Here is a 22,571-nt window from a genome sequence, read left to right as displayed (position 1 = left end):
AAATGGCTCCTCCTGATCAACAAGCTTAATTCCTGAAATGTAAGGGAGATGATTTTTCTTATGTCAAATTTTCCATAGAACTCACAAGAATACACTTTGGATGGGAGTTGGACAACTGCTTAATTAACTTTTTCACTGCAACCATCTCCCATTTGGAATTTAGAACTTACACAATTATCCAGAGACTTCTAAAAGTCACTCACTATATGACTGTAAGATGTTTTCAAACACACATATCTTCATAAAAGCAGAATGGATGACAGATGTTTTGGACTAGAGTTAACTTGCCCAAGGCATCTCCAGTGAGAAAAATTAATAGTGGAGATGTGAGTAATGATACTAGTCAGGATAAGTTATGCTACACCAATGAAACAAACAAAACCCCCAAATCTCAGTGGCCTAACAAAGCCTTCACTTCTCACTCATACACTTCTGATGTAGGCTGGGGGACTCTCCAGGACAGACTGCTGTCCCTGTCTTTGCATCTGCCCTTGAAGAAACAACAGGCTCGTTGCCACTGGCCAAGACCTTGTGCCCAAGCAGCGTCCCTTGACCCCAAATTCTTACAAGTCTCCTCAGGAGTGTTTAAAAATTCTTTAAACAAGCATCTGAGCAGCAAGAGTCTCAGCTGCTGCAGCGCTATTGTTTTATATTATTTATGATAGCTATTGTGATTATCAGAATTTATAGCAGTCATTAGGCAGCAGACGCCGTGGTGCTCTCAGCCAGCAATCTGTCACTCTCCTCGGTTGAAGAGAGAGGAAAGGACGTGGGCAGTTACAGGGTACCCAAAGCTCCGGGTAGTCTTGTGCTGAGAATGATGCAATCTTCCTCCTGGAGAGCCGGTGAGACCTTGATAATGGAAAGAGAGAGAGAAAGAGAGGGAACAAGGAGAGAGGAACAAGAGCAAACGAAGGAGACCAAGCATGCTGTCAGAACTCGGAAAGCCACAGCACGGGAGATGAAAGGCGATGGTCACAGCACAGCCTGGGTCCAGGTGTCCGAGAAGTTGGTTGTACCCTGAGCAACTAGCCACAAAGGGTGTCTGTGTTCACCATAAACATCAAAACTAGGGATGCCAAAAGGTGTTTGTTTGTTTGTTTTCAAGGCAACAAGCAACACCGGCTCCTCGATCCTGATTTAGCATTCACTGTTCAGCATCCACGTTTGCCCTGTGACTCACAAACTAATAAAAGGAAGACCTCATCTGGTGAAGAACACAGCCACATAGAGCTGGAGCCATCCGTGTCAGACACCACCATTAACTTCACAGGTTAACTTTAATGACTGTCAATTTGTGGGGAAACATTCTTTAGGAATACAGATGCTCTGGTCTTACCTGAACCACTCACAATCTTCCTCTTAGCCCACACATCCACGGATAAAAATAAAATACAATAAGCTATTTGTCATCCTGCTGCTGCTGCTCTAAGTCGCTTCAGTCGTGTCTGACTCTGTGCGACCCCATAGACGGCAGCCCATCAGGCTCCCCTGTCCCTGGGATTCTCCAGGCAAGAACACTGGAGTGGGTTGCCATTTCCTTCTCCAATGCATGAAAGTGAAAAGTGAAAGTGAAGTCACTCAGTCGTGTCCGACTCAGCGACTCCATGGACTGCAGCCCACCAGGCTCCTCCGTCCATGGGATTTTCCAGGCAAGAGTACTGGAGTGGGGCGCCATTGCCTCCTCCTGAGGTTGTAACAACTACGATGTCAATATTAGAACATCCCTTCATGTTTGCAGAGAAGGTTTGTTTGTTTAATCTGTTTCACAGTGCTTACAACCCATTATCTCATTTGATTTTTATGAGAACTCTCTACAATCGGCCATTATGTTTCATTTTCAGGACCCTGCCCTGCACTAACTTCCCAAGGAAAGTGATCATTTCTTACGGAAGCAACCAATCTCCAGACCAAGCACAGTGGCTGCTACAACTAAGTGCTCAAAAATGTTTACAGAAAGAATTAACAAATGAGGGAATGTGTGAAAGTTATTTCTGTTTGAATAATGAGAACACTGAAGTCTGTAGAAAGCCATATTTACTTACTTTCATGGTGCTATATGGTGGCATAAGCTGGTATCGTGTCTCTTAGATTTGTGCTCTTCACGCTTACATAAATCTCATTGTAGAAATATTGCTCATTACACAAAACTTCAAATAAGAAAACCCAATCCAATGGGCACACAGCAGGGACAAGCTAATCTAATGCAAAGCATTATTCTATTTTTTAATTTGAGTTCTATTTCCTATCAGCTGATATGGTGTAAGCACTAACTACAAGCCAGTTCTACCTTTCATTGTTGAAGCTGATGTTTCAATATACCCATCTGTTGTTGTTTAGTCGCTTAAGTCATGCCCCACTCTTTTGTGACTCCATGGACTGTAGTAGCTCACCAGGCTCCTCTGTTCATGGGATTTCCCAGGCAAGAATACTGGAGTGGGTTGCCATTTCCTTCTCCAGGGGGATCTTCCTGGATCAGGAATCGAACCTGCATCTCCTGCATTGCACATGAATTCTTTACCACTGAGCCACCTGGGAAGCCCCCTAATATATTCATAGGAATTGATTAAGTGTGAGAGACAAACTCACAGAAGTGTGTTGAGCCTTCTGAAGAAAATACCTTGGGTTAAAGAGGCACAGAGCAAAGAGCTAAAGAACCTCTTGATGAAGGTGAAAGAGGAGAGTGAAAAAGCTGACTTAAAACTCAACATTCAAAAAACTAAGATCATGGCATCTGGTCCCATCACTTTATGGCAAATAGAAAGGAGAAAAAGTAGAAGCAGTGACAGATTTTATTTTCTTGGGTTCCAAAATCACTGTGGACGGTGACTGCAGCCATGAAATTAAGACACTTGCTCCTTGGAAGAAAGGCTACAACAAACCTAGACAGCATATTAAAAAGCAAAGACATCACTTTGCTGACAAAGGTCCATATACTCAAAGCTATGGTTCCTCCAGTAGTCATATACAGATGTGAGAACTGGACCATAAAGAAGGTTAAGCACTGAAGAATTCATGCTTTCAAATTGTGTTGCTGGAGAAGACTCCTGAGAGTCCCTTGGAGAGTAAGGAGATTAAACCAGTCAATCCTAAAGGAAATCAACCCTGAATATTCATTGGAAGGACCGTTGTTGACATTGAAGTTCCAATACTTTGGCCACCTGATGCAAAGAGCCAACTGATTGGAAAAGACGTGATGCTGGGGAAAGATTGAAGGCAAAAGAAGAAGAGGATGGCAGAGGATGAGATGGTTGGATTGCATCACTGACTGATTCAATGGACATGAGCTTGAGCAAACTCCAGGAGATAGTGAAGGACAGGGAAGCCTGGCGTGCAGTGGTCTGAGAGGTTGCAGAGTCAAACATGACCTAGCAACCAAGTAACAACAAAGGGGCCTGAGGAGACAGGCTAAAAGAGAGAAAGGAGAGACAGTGGAGGGGTGGAAGTGGGAAGGGAGGAAGGAAGAATGGAGGGAGGGAGGGAGAGAAGGAGGAAAGGAGGAAGCGAACACGTTCTTCTGGCTGGTGCCTGCAGCACGCCATGGCCGGGAGCACGTGAGACACACAGTGGTGCTCGTCCACATCAAATGTCACTGGGTTCTTCCAAACTAAAATATTTGTTTGCCATCCAGGAGTGCAATACTTGTTTGTATTTTGGTTTTTGACTTGACTTTTGAAAAATATTTAATTCCTTACTTACAGTAGAATTTAAATGAGAACTTTAAAAACAAACTGGATTAGAAAGTACAGTGGGATAACCTAGAAATGATTGGGTTGTGCTTGTTTCTTATTCAACACTTGGAAACAAAGTTCCTAGTGAGCTGAAAGTGGTCATTGAGGAGTGTGTACCTTTAATTGGCTCATTAGAAACGCAGTCAGCATGTTTCACCCTTGAAATGAGAGAGAAGTATCTCAATTACCCAGCAAGTGCCTGCGTGTGCCACAATTAGCTAATTATTGAGGACATTTTTTTCTGTGCTTGATCAGTCAAGCAGTCCCTAGAAAAGAGGATGCTAGCATCAAAAATCCAAATCCAGAATTTTCAGAAGTCAATTTTAATTTGCATGTTCAAGAAACAAATATTAATGTTTGGGGTGGGGGAATATATACTTCTAGTCACTATCACACTTGGTTTAGGATATTATTGTTTGAATTAGGAACAAACATCATAGATTTTTACAGCTATCAGAGAAAATTGACTCCTATCACTAGAGACATTGGCACTGGAGTAAGAAATTACCTGAACAGGCAATTGTTTTAAAACTGTCATATCTTCCACCTGTTTTCCTAAGGCTTCATTTATCTTCCTTAAAGTCCCTTATTTTCCCAAAAGCACCCTTCCCCTTCCTCAATTAGGATGGTGTATGAGCCCCAAATTCTATCTGCCTCTTTGAGTCACATTTTTCATGAGCTCCCATTTACCTACATGAATAAACGTTGTCTTTTCTCTTGCTAATTTGACTTTTGTTGATTTAATTCACAGGCTCTCTATAACTTCACATAAGAGGTTGAGGGAAAGTTTTCCATCCTAGACATTATCTAGATTTTTGTTCTCGTTTGATCATTGGATTTGTCATACATGTGTGTTAAATGTGATCAAGTACATTTTATGGACCCATTGAGATGATCATATGTAATTCAATGCATTAACTGAATCATTGCTTTAATAGATTTTTTCTTTTTAGATCATTTATTTAATAGATATTATCTATATTTGCATCCTTAGGATTAATCCTACTTGATCATTGTGGCAGAAGCTGATAACTGTCCACCAAAATTTATTCTCCCTACATCCAGAGTAAAAGAGTGGAAACTGGGGCTGGAGCAGCTGAGCTATAGACAAGAAAGTGTTGGTAAATGTTTAAAACGTGGTCCCTGTATTGGGGGAGCCGTGATTCATAGCATTTGCCATCTCCGTGCTGTTGTTACACTATGGTCAATTTCAAGCCACCAGTGTGATATCACTAAATAAAGAATTGGGAGAGATTTTCCCAGCATGCCATTGTCTAGAGATCATATTTTCCAGTGTGGCTTGCAGTCAGACACACACACAGTGGGGGAATCTAAATGACTAGATTCTTGCCGACAATATGAGAAGGAAATTGATGTGTGAAATTTCTTTTACCTTAAGATAGTAATCAAACAAATCACACAGCCTCTTTTTCTTTTTCTGTCACCTGGAACCCACAGTGACCCATTTTTCACCATGTAGATGGTACTGATGTTCTAGTGAAAGTAGGATCCCAGACCAGTAGTGCTGTAATTACCTGGGCAACTTTTTTTAAGGGGAATTCTCAGGGCCCACTCAAAATCAACTAACTAGAAAGTCTGAGGGCGAGAGCCAGCAGTCTGGATTTTTTAAGGCTGTCTAGGTGACTCCCGCGAAGAAGGCAATGGCACCCCACTCCAGTACTCTTGCTTGGAAAATCCCATGGACGGAGGAGCCTGTTAGGATGCAATCCATGGAGTCGCTAAGAGTCGGACACGACTGAGTGACTTCACTTTCACTTTTCACTCTCATGCATTGGAGAAGGAAATGGCAACCCACTCCAGTGTTCTTGCCTGGAGAATCCCAGGGACGGGGGAGCCTGGTGGGCTGCCGTCTATGGGGTCGCACAGAGTCGGACATGACTGAAGCGACTTAGCAGCAGCAGCCGCAGCAGGTGACTCCTGAGTCGCACTAAAGTTTGAAACCCACTTCCTAAGTAATAATGAAACAACGTAATTGAAGGACCTGGGTCCCTGGGTGAATGAAAGAAACAGCCAGCAAACCTGGAGCCTTGTAGCATCAACATGAAAGAGGAATAAATGCCTGTGCTCTTTAAGCCACTGAAGTCTTTTTAGTCCATCAGCTTTGCTTCACTTTCATTAATATAGCTTTAGTTTTTTTCATCAGCACTGAATTTGATTGATAATAGCTTACTTATGATTTAATCTACCAAAACTCCATTGAATACTTCCGCATTTACATTTATCACGTATCTATTTCCTTTATATATGCCCTAGTCCAGTTTTCCTTTTGAGGTTATACTGGCCATTGTGGTTTGATCATTGTTTTATTTCTCATCTGCACACCATTCCTCCTTCAGGACCTCTCCTGACTATCTCCAAATCCAAGTCTTACAGTCTTGGTGTGGGGTCTCTGTTCTATGACAATATGGGTCAGAGTCCCTCACCTGCCAGTGGCCAGCCTGCTCCAGTTTCTGGCGATGGGGCTGCATCTGTGGCTGTCCACCTCCCAGGCCTCCTGCTAGCCCTAAACTGGTGGTGGTTGGAAGAGATTTTCTTTTGAATATTTTAATAACATTAAAGTAAATAATCATAACTCCCTACAGCAACCATGACTTAGAAATGCAAGTCATTAACTGGATATATTATATTTACAAGTCTGATTCTTCTTAACCATCATTTAACATATAGATTTTTTTTTTACTAAGATGTATACTCAGATGTTTATCCTGAGAGAGCAAAGTATCTTGATCTTATGACATGTTTGCTCTACCTGACTCATTTACGGCACACGTGTGCATGCACAATCCCTTCAGTCATGCCCGACTCTGTGGGACCCCATGGACTGTAGCCCTCCAGGCTCCTCTGTCCATGGAATTCTCCAGGTAAGAATACTTGAGTGTGTTGCCATGCCCTCCTCCAGGGGATCTTCCCAGGGATCAAACCCACGTCTCTTACATCTGCATTGGCAGGAGGGTTCTTTCCCACTAGCGCCACCTGGGAGACCCTTATTTACAGTAACTGTGTGCAATAGATTATAAATGTGTTTCAACATTTCATTCCTTATTTTAACTGAGAAAGATAATGACCAGTTCAGGACTTTGGATTTCACAAAATTCTTACAAAATACTATGCGTTCTTACATTTTCATAATGTAAGAACAGATCAAGAAATCAAGGCTTACAATTTTTCTTTCTACATTTTGAGCCTATGCTGTCTCCTATATTTGGGCATTTCCCTGATCCTATTAATTTCTTCTATCACACATCTGACCCTTTTGCCTTCCCACTGCCAAGACTATTGTGATGATCTGCAAATATGTCTTCTTTGCTCATTGTATTCCCCCTCCAAATGATGTTACCATCTACTACCTACTTCTAACCACATGCCTGTGTTGCTGATAATACTTGAAAGTCCCCACATTCACCAAATGCCTAAAGAATGCACTCTCAGTGTCAAATTCAAGGTCCTCAAAGGCCTGGCTTATCTCTAAATCGTACCCAAATCCATGTAAGCCCAAGAGGATGCGTTCCCATTTCATGCCTTTAACACTGCCTTTCTACTCACCTCCAACGTCCTGGTCTACCACTGTTTATAGACATCAAAGTCCCGCCTGTCCTCTGAAGCCCAGGTCAAATGCTCCGCCTGACATCTGTCTTCCATAGTGTTCTAGCCGACAGTTGTTTCACCTTCTTCTGAAATCCTATAACGTTTTCTATCACCTTCTGGCAGTTTGCAGTGTTTTACTTTGTACTTCTGCTCTCCGTGTCACTTCTGCTTTTGTACACCGATTTGGGTCACACACCCTAATACCATGGGAGGTGCTCGTGAGCTGAGTATATAACTCATGTATTTTTTTAGTTATGTGGGAAAAAGTCACCATTTTCAACCCTAACCACCACTGTAGTTTGCTCAAGTCAGATTAGAGAAGCTGAGAATTTGATACAGGGCATATTCACAAAATTCAAATTTCATAGCTTCTGGCAGTTCTTTATAACCATGAAAGGTATCTCAAGGTTAATAATCAATTTATTTAAATTTAGCAAAGTACATTGGTGAGTTTTTAGATATGCAAATGATGGCTATTACAGAAAGAAGTTTTACCTAAGGCTGATTTTTAATGAGTCTCTGTTACTCAAAACATTTCTGTCTTATTTTTTACTGTTTGGGGCCCGGCACAGTAACATTTTTCCAGATCCCAACAGTCTTTGAGTTCTGGACTTCCTCCATTCCCTTCAGTCTCTCCTTCCAAACCCAGCCAGTTCTTTCCTGAATTCATCTCATTCTTGCAATATCTTGATAATGGCAGCCAATAAAAACCAACACACGCTCCTAACACACTGCTTTTTGATCTTGAACTTTGGAACAAGAGGTACAGCAGACACAAGATCTAACTTCAAGCTTTTCACGGTAATAGTTTTACCAAAAACACTGTCACTGCAAGAGATAGAACTCCAGGCTTTCTGTCTGTGATACCAGCTTTCTCGCCACTCAACTTCTAAGCCCAGTTCACACATCCTCAGTTCTTACAACAGTATGCCGTTTACATGATACAGGAATCCGTACCTCGAAATCCACGCTAGCTGCTCCAATATACGAATTCTAAACATCTCACAATAAAAGCTTATTTCTCACTCACATGAAGTCCAGTGGCTGCCAGGAGAGAATTCTATTCCATGTAGTCAGGCAGGGACCCAGAGGGACAAAGGCTCCAGCATCTTCTACACAAGGCTTGCAGCGCTTCCACGGTTACCCTGTATGTTATCATCCCCTGGAATGTGGGAGAAGAAAAGGTGGAGTCATACAGAAGATTTTATGGAACAGGCCTGAAAAAAAAAAAAAATATATATATATATACATATATATATAATTTCTCTCTGTACAGCCTATCAGCCAAAACTCTATTACCTGGCCATAACTAACTCCTCGGCTGACTTAGAAATGTAGTCTGGACGTGGACAAGGAGGAAGAGGAGCCAGGTTTACTGAACCCATCATCTGTGTCATTGATATGGTGACTCATGGACTTGCAAGGAAATGTGCGACTGTGACCTGAGAAGCAACGTCTTAACGTGGAAAGAGATAGGTCCTGATTGACGTCAGGCCCATCGAGGCTTAAATCTAGGCCTAGGTACTTATTATGTATGTGACTTTGATTGTTTTTATGAACTTCTCTGAGACTTATTTCTTCATCTGTGAAATGGAGCTATAGCTCCTACTTCATGTAGAACTGTGATGAAAACTAAAATAATAAATTTAAGAACTTAACAAAGAAACTGCCAAAAACATGTATTAGTATTTATATCAGAATTATTGAAAGAATTGTGTGAGGAATCAGAAGGACAACCTGACATCAGTTTCACATTCCTTATCTAAACAGCAACTTTTAACTTAGACCTGATATTTATGAAACTTCCAATCATCAAATAATTTCTTCCTAGGATGAAGAAATACTTAGGCTTCCAAGAGCCAGTGAAAGGGAATTTAAAAGAGCTACATAAAATATAGATGTTGCTTCACAAATGTTCCAATTAGAACAAAACAATGTCTTGTGAAATACTTGCATAAAGATCAGATTTCATAATTTGCAGTGATGGGCCCCAAAAGTAGCAGAGCTGGTTTCTTCGTGGGCAGAGCTCATGTGTTTGATAGCTTGCTTATGACAAGACAAAATTATTTTTAGAGTCCAAAACAAAAACATTTTCTACCTTCCATTTGTAAATTAAAAAACTCCCCCTATGAGCAAGAGCAGACTTGGAACACTACATACTCAAGCGTGACCAAAGCTTCGGGTATCTCTTTGAATCTCCAGAAAAAAGTTCTCAGCATGAAACTGACCTGTAACTGCATCCTGCCCAGGAATGTCACTGCCTCTTCGCACCAAAGCAATACATCATTAATATTTTTCCTCCTCAGTTTGCCACATTTAACCCTCAATCCTCATTTTTTAAAAAATACCCCTGAAAGATCCAAACTTCACAAAACGGGAAACAATGCTAGAAAGTTCCAAGCAATCAAATAGAATATGGTGTGTGTGTGTGTGTGTGTGTGTGTAAAGAATGATCAAGAGGGACTTCCCTGGTGATCCAGTGGTTAAGAATCCACCGGCCAATGCAGGGAACACAGGTTCAATCCCTGATCCAGGAAGATTCCACGTGCCACGGGGCAAATACTGAGCCCAGGCACAACTGCTAAAGCCTGTGCACCCTCGAGCCCATGCTTCACACAGAGAAGCCACCACAGTGGGAAGTCCGCACGCTGCAACTAGAGGACAGCCCCTCTCGCTGCAGCTAGAGGAAGCCCGAGCGCAGCACCAAGGACATAGTGCAGCCAAAAACTAACCATAATACTTTAAAAAAGAGTGACAAAGAACACTGACTGAGCTTCCTGGAAAACAAACCCAAATTATTGATTTAAACATCCACTCATTTGGATGTGGAATTACACGCACTCTAAGCAGTTACTATATATAGATTTTATTATCCATATTGAAATTTCAGGAAGATCGTTTTCCAGAACCTAGTGTTTCTCTTTTCTGTCTGTTAGTCTGGGCTGTTTAGTTCTTGATTTTGGGTAAGAATGCTTACTCATGCCCAGATGCTGTTGTTGTTGTTGTTGTTGTTTTCCATTTGTCAGTAGAGAGATAGAGGTGGTGCTTGGACATGAGGGAGGCAGAGGATGTGGTAGTGTTTGCTTTCTTTCTCTATTTTGGTGGTAATGTCCAAATACAGTTACTAAATTTATGAAACTATTTTGACCTAAGAAAATCATAGTTTTTACCTGCTTCTTTCTCATTGCTCTAAGAATCAAAGTTTAAGATCTATTTGGGATCATCTACTGACCATAATTGTCTTTGAATGATCTTAAAATACCAAATGTCTAAACATAAAGTTAAGAACTGATATCTAAGTAACGTTCTGGCCAGAGCCAAAAATGAGCCCCAAAAGGACGTGAACGTGAATTCATCCTGGTCATGGTAAGTAGGAAAAGACAGCCACAGAGTGGGGGCCTCCCTGGCAGTCCACGGGTTAAGGATCTGCACTTCCACTGCAGGGCGCACAGGTTCAATCCCTGGTCAGGGAACTAAAATCCCACATGCTGGTGCAGCCAAAAAGTGGAGTGAGCCTCTCCAGGTACCACACAGAGTAGGCAGGCAGGTTCAAGGCCAACCACTTGGCAGTCAGGCAGTAAGAGCTTCACTCAGGTTAGTTATATCCAAAAAGAAACTGTTAATAAATTGAGGAATCCCTAGCCACTGGACTTTAATCTGTATGTGTATGTGTGCTGTGCTCAGTCATGTCTGACTCTGCAACCCCATGGACTGCAGCCTGCCAGGCTCCTCTGTCCATGGAATTCTCCAGGCAAGAATACTGGAGTGGGTTACCATTTCCTCCTCCATGGGACCTTCCTAACCCAGGGATCAAACCTGTGTCTCCTGTGTTCTTTACCACTTGAGCCACCTGGAAAGCCCTTAATCTGTATAAGAGTTAAGAAATAACCCCCTCATGAAACATTCCCTTCCAGCACCTTACATCTGTTAGGACTTTTTTATGACTGTATTTCATTTTTTCTTCACAAAAATCCTATGGAATTTCTTATCAGGCATCACTATCTCTATTCACAGGTGGTAGAAATGAAGTCTCTTAAATTTCCAAGGTTATAGAAAGATTAGGAGCTAGAACTCAGCTCTCTTAATTCCAAGCCCAGGGATCTCAAGCAGTTGTCACTCTCCTATTAAGGGAAAGGGACCTCCATTCTTCTCGAATGTACTATGACATTCAATCACACTCGAGTTCCACTACAATCCCAGTTTTCTGGGTGCCTGTTATTCCAAGGAGTCTGGGTTGGAGGCCAGGGAAACAGAAATCAAGGCAGAAGAAAAAAAGCAAGGTATCATGTCATTTGTCCTAATTACATGCATTTGATTTTTGCAAGACCTTTAGGAATCCCTCAAATTCAATTTGATTCATTTCAACAAATTAATATAAAAGGAGAATTTAGTCTTTCATACTAACATCCTGACCTCCCTCAGGCACACAGAAGAGGTAGATAAGGAAGAGAAGAGATTTTAAGAAGTAGCATTGTAAGTCATCTGTGGCAAATTGTATTTTCCAGAGATGACCACAGCAATACCTACCACCCCATATGCTCTTCTGATCATGTGTTACGGACTGAAGGTTTGTGTCCCCCCAAGACCCATTTGTTGAAACCCTAACCCCTCGATGAGATGCTATTGGGAAGTGGGCACTTTCAGAGCTAATTAGGTTTAGATGAGATTATGAGGGTGAAGTGCCCTTGATGTGATTAGTGCCCTTATAAGTAGGAACAGAACCAGAGCCTCCTCCCTCTACTATATGAGGACATGGCAAGAAGGCAGCCATCTGCAATCGAAGAAGAGGGTCCTCACCAAGAAGTTGCTAGTACCTTGATCTTGGACTTCCCAGCCTCTGAAACTGTGAGGAATAAACGTCTGTTGTTCATGCCATCCAGTCTATAGTATTTTGTTCTAGTAACTGAGATAATTAAGATACCATGTAACCTTGACAGTTCTGCCATTAAGTGGTGATCTGCGGGGTTCCCATTCCCTTAAATATGGGCTAAAGTCTGGGACAGTAAAACCAGTAGGGTGCAACAAGAGATAAAAGTGAAGCTATATGATTTCTGATGCTAAGTCATAACATGCCATACACATCTGCCTCACTTTCTTGGGATGTTCACTCATAAAACCCAGCCTCCATGCTGGGGGGAAGCCCAAACTATCACAGAGGGAGATTCAATGAAAAGGCCACATGTACACCCTCTGGTCAGACAAACCAACTGAGGTCCGGAGCAAAGGTGAGCCTCCATTACCAGACACAGGGAGAGATGCCTTCAGGTGGTTCTAGTCTCTAACTATTGAGACACTCCCAGCTTAGCCCCTAAAAAATGTGGGACAGAGACAAACTATCCCCATTGTGCTCAGTCCAAATGACTAACCCACCGAACTGGTGAGCAGAATGTTCTATAACACTAAGTGGTTTTGTTGTTGTTGTTGTTACTTAAAACAACATGAATTTATTATCTGATGGTTCTATAGGTCAGAGTCCAACTTGAGTTTCACTAGGATAAAACCAGGGGCTCATTTCATTTTTTTATTGGTATAACACTAAGTTTGGGGATGGCCATTACATCAGTAGTAACTGGAATATTGTCCCGAATATGTGGGGGAATACTTGATCTGAGGGAAGACACTAAACTAAATCTATACTCTTCTCTATCTCATTTGAATGCAGACAGCTTCTCAAACTCTTTTCAAACACGAATGGAAAAATAACACAACTGCTGGATAAATGGCTGCCTAACACATGGCAGAGGCTGTATTAATTTGCTCCCCCAAAATATCCTACATCCAGCAGAGCCACTGCGGTTGCAGTTACTACTTGGTTGTTTGAATTAAGAGTTGCATTACTATCCCCCACAGGATATGGTATTTATTCTGATTTACTACCCAGGCCAGGGGTAGGGAGCTTGGAGGAGAGGTAAGGTTTGGAGATTTCCAATTGCCCTTCCCTTCTATGAGATCTTTTACCCCACATGAGAGTTCTGCCAACTGCCAACTGCCAACTCTGTTCCTTTGAATTATACATTGATGCATGAAGGAAATAACATCTGTGTGAGTTCATAGACCACGTGGACTCACAGTAAGCCAGTCCTGAGATAAGCCTCCATTCACAGCCAAAGGAGGTCATGGTGACACTTTGGATCTCCAAGCACGAATGAGAATCAGACTCTGTGCCCAGCAATCCTCAAAAATCTAGGTATTCCATTTTCCTTGATGCAAGTTATTCTAGTAAATGTCTGTAGATCCATTTGATGAAAGAGGCTGAGAATTACTACTGATTAAATGTAACACAGAGCTGTCTTGGCCTCTCCTCCAGTCAATGAGTCTTGAGTCTGAGTTCCAAAAACCTCTGAGTTCCAAAAACCTCTGAGGTCCAAAAACCTTGAGGCTTAGGTCCAAAAACCCGGCAGTGGGTCTTGAGTTTTGTTGGGGTGATTACCCTTAGCTTCCTGATCATTTATCCTTCATTTACTTATTTATTTTTCATTTATTTGGCTGTGCCCTGTTTTAGTTGTAGCATACTAGATCTTAGCTGAAGCTTAAGGATCTAGTTCCCTAACCAAGGATCAAACCTGCCCCTGCATTAGGAGGGTGGAGTCTTGACCACTGGACCATCAGGGAAGTCGCTATTCTTAGTTTATTTTGACTGTTTACATTAACTAGTATCCTTGTTGGCTGCCTACCTGCCTTGACTCTAAGAAGCCAGTTCTCATTCAGAATATTCATAGCTCTCTGCAGATGGACACCCTTGGCTGCAGCTCAGATTTTGCTATTCGTTGTGATACTTGTTTTTCCTTTCTTCTGATGGTTATACTGCCACTTGGACTCTAATACTTCAGATTTTTATCACCCCCACTTTGGTCAGGAGTCCAGTTCTATAACAGCATCTCCTACTGTCTGCCTGGTCCTACAGAACTGCTGAGCTTCTCAGTGATTCATTGTTACTTGAGAAAACTGAGTGTCTTCTGGACTCTGCCACAGAATACTGTCAGATATTGGATTTCTGACGTTAATGGTTTATTAAAGTCATATTAATAAACTGTCATATTCCCACTTCTCTGAATCTTTTGACCCCCTCCTCTACCATCTGCCAGTAAATCTTAATTTTTACTATCATCAATCAACTCAACATTAGTCTGCTGCTGCTGCTGCTGCTGCTGCTGCTAAGTCACTTCAGTCGTGTCTGACTCTGTGCGACCCCATAGACGGCAGCCCACCAGGCTCCCCCATCCCTGGGATTCTCCAGGCAAGAACACTGGAGTGGGTTGCCATTTCCTTCTCCAGTGCATGAAAGTGAAAAGTGAAAGGGAAGTCGCTCAGTCGTGTCTGACTCTTAGCGACCCCATGGACTGCAGCCTACCAGGCTCCTCTGTCCATGGGATTTTCCAGGCAAGAGTACTGGAGTGGGGTGCCATTGCCTTCTCCCATTAGTCTTCTACTTACTCCTAATTTCCACTAGAAACTCAAAGGGCAGGATAGAAAAATAAAGACAAATACTTTGGGAAATAAGCTGATAGAATGCATAGATGCAAGTAAAACAAATTCTCTAAGAAAATTTAATTTCTATTTCAATGTATATTGCTTGTCCCTATCTCTACAATTTGACGAAGATGGCTACCTACTCACAACCAAATTCAATTTAATAGAAACAAATTGATAAAGAATCTTTATTTCCTTAGAAAGCAAGAATATAGTCATCTTGGAAAATTTATCGAATGGGTCCTTTTTATTGGGAAATTGTGTCATTATTTGTTGCTGTCACAATGATAATCTAATAGAATGCCATCTACCATATAAAGAATAATTATCTTCCAAAGAACAGAGGATTTATAGATATGTAGCTAATACTAGAAACTTGCTGTAGAAACTGCAAAATTGTGAAATACCACCTTCTGCTCTGCAAAAATCAATGAAACAAATGTTTGCTTTTATCCTAGAGCAAAACTGGAATAATTTATTTCCTTGTCTCTATTGGACTTGCTGCTGAAACAGAACCTGATTTCACCTTTGTGTGTGGCCTGGTTCATTCTGGTTCTTGGTTAGCTACTGCCCAGTGAATCCCATTTTTAATCCCCATGGGCTAGCAGACTCTAGGACCACCCCCTAGCCAAAACAGAGAATATCCAGAATTGCAAATGTTTCACTCTGTTTCAATCAAGCAGGAAAACAGAGTCTCACAGGAAGGTGCTGCTTAGACCTGTGAACCCGATTTTAAAATTCAGTGATTCTTAATTTTTCCTGAAAAGTTAGCTAGTGGAAGGTGCGTCAAGAGATATGGGGTATTACTCAGCCATTAAAAAGAATACATTTGAATCAGTTCTAATGAGATGATTGAAACTGGAGCCTATTATACAGAGTGAAGTAAGCCAGAAAGAAAAACACCAATACAGTATACTAATGCATATATATGGAATTTAGAAAGATGGTAACAATAACCCTGTATACAAGACAGCAAAAGAGACACTGATGTATAGAATAGTCTTTTGGACTCTGTGGGAGAGGGAGAGGGTGCGATGATTTGGGAGAATAGCACTGAAACATGTATAATATCATATATGAAACAAGTCGCCAATCCAAGTTCGATGCACGATACTGGATGCTCGGGGCTGGTGCACTGGGACGACCCAGAGGGATGGTACAGGGAGGGAGGAGGGGGGAGGGTTCAGGATGGGGAACATGTGTACACCCGTGGTGGATTCATGTTGATATATGGCAAAACCAATACAATATTGTAAAGTTAAAAAATTAAATTAAATTTAATTAAAAAAAGAAAAAAAGAGAGAGATGGGGACTTCCCTGGTGGTCTAGTGGTTAAGAATCCGCCTGCCAATGTAGGGAACGTTCTACATAGGGAATGTTCTGTCCCTGGTCTGGGAAGATCCCACCTGCCTTGGCGCAACTGAGCCTGAGCGCCTAGAACTTGTGCTCCACAAGAAGAAGAGCACTGCAGTGAGGAGCCCAGGCCCCGTAACTGGAGAGCGGGCCCCACTCCCTGCAACTGCAGAAAGCCGTGCAGAGCAACGGAGACCCAGCACAGGCAAAAATACATACATACATACATAAATAACAAAGAAGAGATTTGAGCTAAAAGGGCTCTATCCTCTGTGACCAGATTTGACATTTTTTAGGTATATTTATCCTTTTTTAGAGAAAATTTCAAATCATAAAAAAAAAAAAAAAAATAGGTCATTTGGTGACTGACCTCCTTTCTTTAAGGGAATGAATTGGGTGTCTAGATTAATGCACTTTCCCCACCCAAAAATGTAGAATCATCTTCTCTTTTAGTGTCCATCTAGCTTTCAGGTTAAAAAGGAAAACAAAAGAAGTTGACAAAAGTGTGAGTTCTGTCTGTTTTGCTGATTCAGTCATCAAAGCCGACACCAGCTGTCAGATGTGAGCAGAAAGACACTCTTCTTTAGTCTTATACAATGGATTCTGGAATCATTCTGGCTTGATTCTGGCAGGAAATGTTGTGGGAACAGGAGCAGACAGACTTGGTAGAAGCACTGATAACTTCCCATCAGGTTCTCAATGTGGGTTATGAAAAGAAGGTAGTAAGAGATGGAGAGAACCCTTTGGCAAAACATAGAATCAAATTAATAGATTCTTTTAAAAACTACCACGCTGTTGGACTCAGTGAACCTCAGGAAGGCAAAGGAGAACCTTTCAAAGGACTCTCTGTTTCCCAAATTACTTTTCTCTTTCTTTAAGCTTCCGGAAAATGACATTCCTATTTCTGGCAAGGTTCAAGTGAATTCTATTTGGGGCTAGTTGCCAAACTTAAATTGCTTTAGGGCTTGCTGTGATTGGAATTTTGCTTCCTTAGTGGCAGTACAATCAAATCCCTATATCCTTATAGTAGCCATTATCAGAGATCCAGGACCTGACCACATAGCCAGGATGATGTGGGAGTTGCAAGAAGTACCTTAGCCTTCTTAGACCACTCTCATTAACACAAGATAATTTGGGGTCTTTTGACTCCTAGGGAAAAAAGGACATCAGTGGGGTGGGGGGTGGCCTCCATCTCTGAACTGAGACATCCCAGTGGGTCTTGGGAGAGGACTTAATTAGTTACCGTGGCCCTCAGCTCCATATGTATCCTGATGACATTCAGATTTATCTTTCCCATCCCTTAAGACATTAGTGAGGAAGATGAAAAATGAATAGTCCTTGCCAAATACACAGTCCTTAGAGTTCTCAGAAAATGTTGTGTTTCCAAAATAAGAACTACCTCTGATAAAAGAAGATAAACTTGTTACTTCCCTCCAGTTCCCCTAATTCTCACTCTGCACACCCTGTCTTTGCTCTGCCAATCATTGTGTGTGTTGGTGTCTGGACACAGGGCCTGTAAATGGGAAGATACTAAAAGGATTGATTCAGTGTCACCGAAGGACAGTAAACTGCATGTCGAAAAGAGAAGTAGATTTCCAGGCTTAACACACCTGACGGAGTAATTTAAAAGAAGGAAAAGAAACAACCCATTGTGTAAAGCAGGAATGACTTTAGGTCAAAGTAACAGAAAATATAACTGCAAGAGTTGTGATTTGTTCTCAGAATTAGCTGACAGCTGTTTAGGGCTTGGGTCTCTACGATCTCCTTGACCTTTCATTCAGTTTCAAGGTGACCATTGCAACTCCAGGTTGTTGTTGTTGTTTAGTCAGAGTTGTGTCCAACTCTTTTGCCACACCATGGACTGTAACCCTCCAGGCTCCTCCTGACCTTGGGATTTCCCAAGTAAGAAAACTGGAATGGGCTGCCATTTCCTCCTCCAGGGGACCTTCCCAACCCAGAGAATCAAACCTGCATCTCCTGCATTGGCAGGTGGATTCTTTACCACTGAGCCACCAGGAAAGCCTTGCAACTCCAGGTATCACATCCATATTCACTAAAGATGAGAATTTTCTCGGAAAGTTCTCCTTGGCTGAAACAGTATAACATGGCTGATCCTAGCTACAAGAAGGCTGTGAAAGAATTTCAGTCTCCTGGTCTCTGTAACGGAAGCTGACAAAAGGTCCATTTTGCCAACCAATCAACAGTCTGCCACACCCCTGAAGATATTTTCCCCAACAGCTCAGCCATAACAACGGTGCCATATGGCTTATCTTTCAGGGTGCGTTTGAGGAAAAGAGGAGACTGTTAATAGTTACTCCAAGGGGAGACGTCCCTGGTGGTCCAGTGGCTGAGACGCTGCACTGCCAATGCCGGGGGCTCAGGTTCAATTCCTGGTCAGGGAACTAGATTCTACATGCTGCAATGAAAGATTCCACATGCCAAAATGAAGACTGAAGATCCTGCATGCTGCAAATAAGACCTGATGCAGACAAAAAAATAATAATAATAAAATTTAAAAGATAATTAATTAATTAAAATAAGTAATAAAATTTTAAAGTAAAAAAAAAAGAAAAAAATTATGCCAAGGAAACAGGAGCTAACAGGACTGTCCTGGGGAAGACGGAGTCTGTGGCTACCCCCAACATAGACAAAATGTTTTGAGAAAGTGGTCCCTCTTCCTTCAATAATCTGACAGAGGAATGGAAACCCTGCTTCTCTGCTGAGTACAGTCTCTCCGTGTGGACCCAGGGTCTCTCAGTGTCCTTTCCTGTTTATGCCTCTTCCTGCCCCCAGCTTTGGAGAAGGCCAGACCACTTTCCTACTGGAGGTTTTGTTAGGATCGTTTGGCAACTAAAGCTCTGAGGCACTTTCTTCTCTTACTTCTGTGTAGGTGAAGCTTTTTCAGACATTTTGTTCCTACCTGCCACTCTGACTGCAGGAAAGAAGATGACATCATTCTGTAAGGTGAAGAGACTCTCAGAAATGAGATGGGTTTGTCCATTTACAGAGGAGAGGGGAAGGGGTGTCCCCGCCAACCCAAACTGGTTTCACAGTATTTTCAAACAGAGATAAGCACAATGTTTACCAATAGTATACACTGAAACTTCTCAAAGCATTTGACTTTTCCATCCTGACTTCACACCTTTATTCATTCAAAAACACAGAAAAATAATCTGGGAGTGAACTTTGTACTTGGCACCATGACTATAATGTAGAAAAAGGTAATTTCTAATCTTATTATTAGAAATAGCTTCTAAAAATAAAGCCAAAAAAAAAAAAAAGAAATAGCTTCTGATATCAAAGTGAGTCCTGGAATACCAATAAATGGGTAACTCTACTACTGTAAGTTCTAGTTACTTTTATATGTCTTATCTTTCCAACTTGATTATGATTTTTCCTCCCTTCTCTCTAGTTCCAGCTTTCCAAAGTTTCTATTCTAAACAAAATGCAATGTCACTTTTATTTTTATTTTAAGTATCTTGTCTGATTTTTGAAGGGATATATACTTATTCAGAAAAACCAAATACCATAGAAATGAAAGAGTGAAAAAGTGAAAGTTCTTTATAATTATAAACTACCATCTTGCCCCCTCTCCCCAGAGAAAACCAGTTAACGTGTGTATCTTCTTAACACATATTAACATATTTGTGTATAAATAATTACTGAGCATACACACAAATATTCGATCACTTAAGAGTCTACTAGTAAATTCTATATCGTTCTCTCTATACCATATGCCATCACTTCTAATGGTGTGAGAAATACTTATGAAAGCCATTGTGGATCGTGGCAGTTTTATGGATGGAAAAAAATAGGAGAATTGTATATAACTATGCTGAAAAAAAGTATTAGAAAACACACTTTACTTGGAGCAAAATATACAGGTAGGTTGCAGTATTCTCACATAAAATATTATGAAGTAAGATTTCTCCAAAACTACCTTCTATTTTCAGAGTGAGGGTAGAAATAACTTTGCATGAATGTGACACTCCATGGTTTGGGGAAGATCTAAAAAATAAATTTAATTGACTCTTTTATTAGAGTGGATGTCACTTCAAGGATCTTTTATTTTTAAAAAACAAATCCCCAAAATGACTATTTCCATGGTCTAGATTCAATCACATACACTAAAATGTCATTCTTTTATAGTGAATGTTAACATTTGACTTTTTCTTTATAATACAATATTGTGAAGGCATTTTTCCATCATGTGTAATTTTAAAGACTTCTCTCTTTTTTGCCAGTATTGTGAACTTAACAAGTATGCACTAATGAATGCGCTTAAGTTAATCTTCCTTCCTCTTCAAATCTTAACTATCCATCCAGATTTTTACAGTCCAGTCTTAGGCTTTAAGACCTCCTAGAATTTAAAGGACATTTTCCTTCTGTGCACTGTGATATTTACCCACCTATCCTAACCATTTACCTTTTCTAGTCATTCATCTGTAATACAGAGATCACATATTTAATTCTACGGTTTTTTCCTTCTAATTCCCCCTGAAATGCACATGTTTGTGTGAAGCTGATTCTGTTTCTCTCACTGAGAGACAATTTTTCTCCTAAGTTTATGGTGCCATATACCTTGGAACAGCTGACATGATATTTACTTAAAGTTACACAGTAGAGTTTAGAGAAGATTGGAACAGAAAATACTCAAGGAAATCTATTTAGCCTGTTAGCATATCCCTTGGCACCCCACTCCAGTACTCTTGCCTGGAAAATCCCATGGACAGAGGAGCCTGGTGGGCTGCAGTCCATGGGGTCTCTAAGAGTCAGACACGACTGAGCGACTTCCCTTTTACTTTTCACTTTCATGCACTGGAGGAGGAAATGGCAACCCACTCCAGTGTTCTTGCCTGGAGAATCCCAGGGATGGGAGAGCCTGGTGGGCTGCCGTCTATGGGGTGGCACAGAGTCGGACACAACTGAAGTGACTTAGCAGTAGCAGCAGTAATTTTTCAGTAATGTGCTTTTGGGAAAAAAACAAACAAACAAACACGTTGTATGTCCTTTAATCCCTTCATTCTTGTCATCCGATCTCAAATAATTGACAGTGTGATGCAACACAAAAGCTTAAGGGTCAACGTACTAAAACCTAGGGTAGGTATAGCAGTTCTCAAAGCAGTTCTCAAAGTGCGGGCCACAGAGTCCTAGGGTCCCCAGGTGATTTTCAGGGACCTTCTGAAACACTTTCAGGGGATCCACAGGGTCAAAACTATTTTCATAATAAAACTAAGGCCTTCTTTGTCCATTTCACTGTGTTGACGTTTGCACTGAGGGTATAAAGCAACAGTGGATAACACAGCTGGTGCCTCACAATAAACCAAGGCAGTGAGTGGCGTCAGACTGTACCAGTGTCATCGTATTCTTCACCAACGTGCATTTGCAAAACCAAGCCTATTCCACTTAAGAATGTCCTTGAAGCAATACTCTTAATCTTACTAAACGTCAGCTCTTGGGTATACTTTCCAATACTCTATGTGCTGAAATGGAAGCACTCATAAGGCTTTCTGTTGCATATCTAATGCAATGACTGTCTTGAGAAAAAGCGCTCTTACAGTTAAGTTGCAACTGAAACTAGCTGCTTCTTTCTGAAACATCATATGCACTGGAAAGAATGCCTGACAGACAAACAGTGGTTCTTTAGACTTGAGTATTTTATAAAATCTTTTCTCAAAAATGAAGTAAGCCAGTTGATTTGAGGAAAATGGACTGCATTTGTTTCTAATGATAACATTGCAGCCCTCCAGCAAAAAATGGGAATTATGGAAAATATGTCCATCACAATGACCTTGATCTTAAAGACTTGTCTGATGAGACCAGTGTTGATATTCATGAATATCAACTTTTCATGTTTTAGAATGAAATATACATTTTAGAGATCCAAATAACTCAGTAAGCCAATATTTTCAACAAATGACCAGGACCCAATGCTACAAAATCAAGTATGGGTAAAAGGTCTATTCAAAAGGTACTGTAGACCAATGGATTTTAATTTAATTTAATTTTAATACAACAGATTATTAAACATCCATTGATATGATGTTAGAGGCCATTTTGCAATTAATCTTTAAGAAATTATCACTTGTCAAATTTTGAAATGGTATCAAAGCAGAACAGCCACAACTATCTAAAAAGACTGTTAAAATTCTCCTTTTTTCCATCTCCAGGTTGTGGACAGCTGGATTTTCTTCAAATACTTCAATCAAAAGAACATATGGCAACAGATTGAATATATATGTGACAATTTAGGTGTCTTCTATTAAGCCCAACATCCAGAAGATTGGCAAAAATAAAATGATGGGGCTCCACTCACTGCTTTTCTTTCTGGAAAGCATCATTTTTTTTATATAAAGTAAATGTTATTTATATTAGCATAGAGAATATTTATTGTTTTTAAATATGTTAATA

General features: G+C 40.9%; 1 long non-coding RNA gene across 6 annotated transcripts in view; it reads right to left on the bottom strand.

Moving 5' to 3' along the window:
- Window positions 1–22,571, bottom strand: part of LOC147343714 (uncharacterized) — a 231,492-nt gene that overhangs the window by 126,095 nt on the left and 82,826 nt on the right. For 5 of the 6 annotated variants that reach the window (XR_015156455.1, XR_015156460.1, XR_015156461.1 and 2 more), the window contains exon 3: window positions 8,368–8,499. This is a non-coding gene — a long non-coding RNA (uncharacterized LOC147343714). Of the gene's footprint in view, window positions 1–8,367; window positions 8,555–22,571 lie in introns of all 6 variants that reach the window. The other variant, XR_015156457.1, reaches the window with a different exon arrangement.

Source organism: Bos grunniens, chromosome 27 (genome assembly GCF_055505025.1).
Source record: "Bos grunniens cultivar Pamir isolate PY7600 chromosome 27, Bosgru_T2T1.0, whole genome shotgun sequence".
NCBI lineage: Eukaryota > Metazoa > Chordata > Mammalia > Artiodactyla > Bovidae > Bos > Bos grunniens.
The sequence above is the reverse complement of the archived record's forward strand: the minus strand, read 5'-3'. Positions and strand labels throughout refer to the sequence as shown.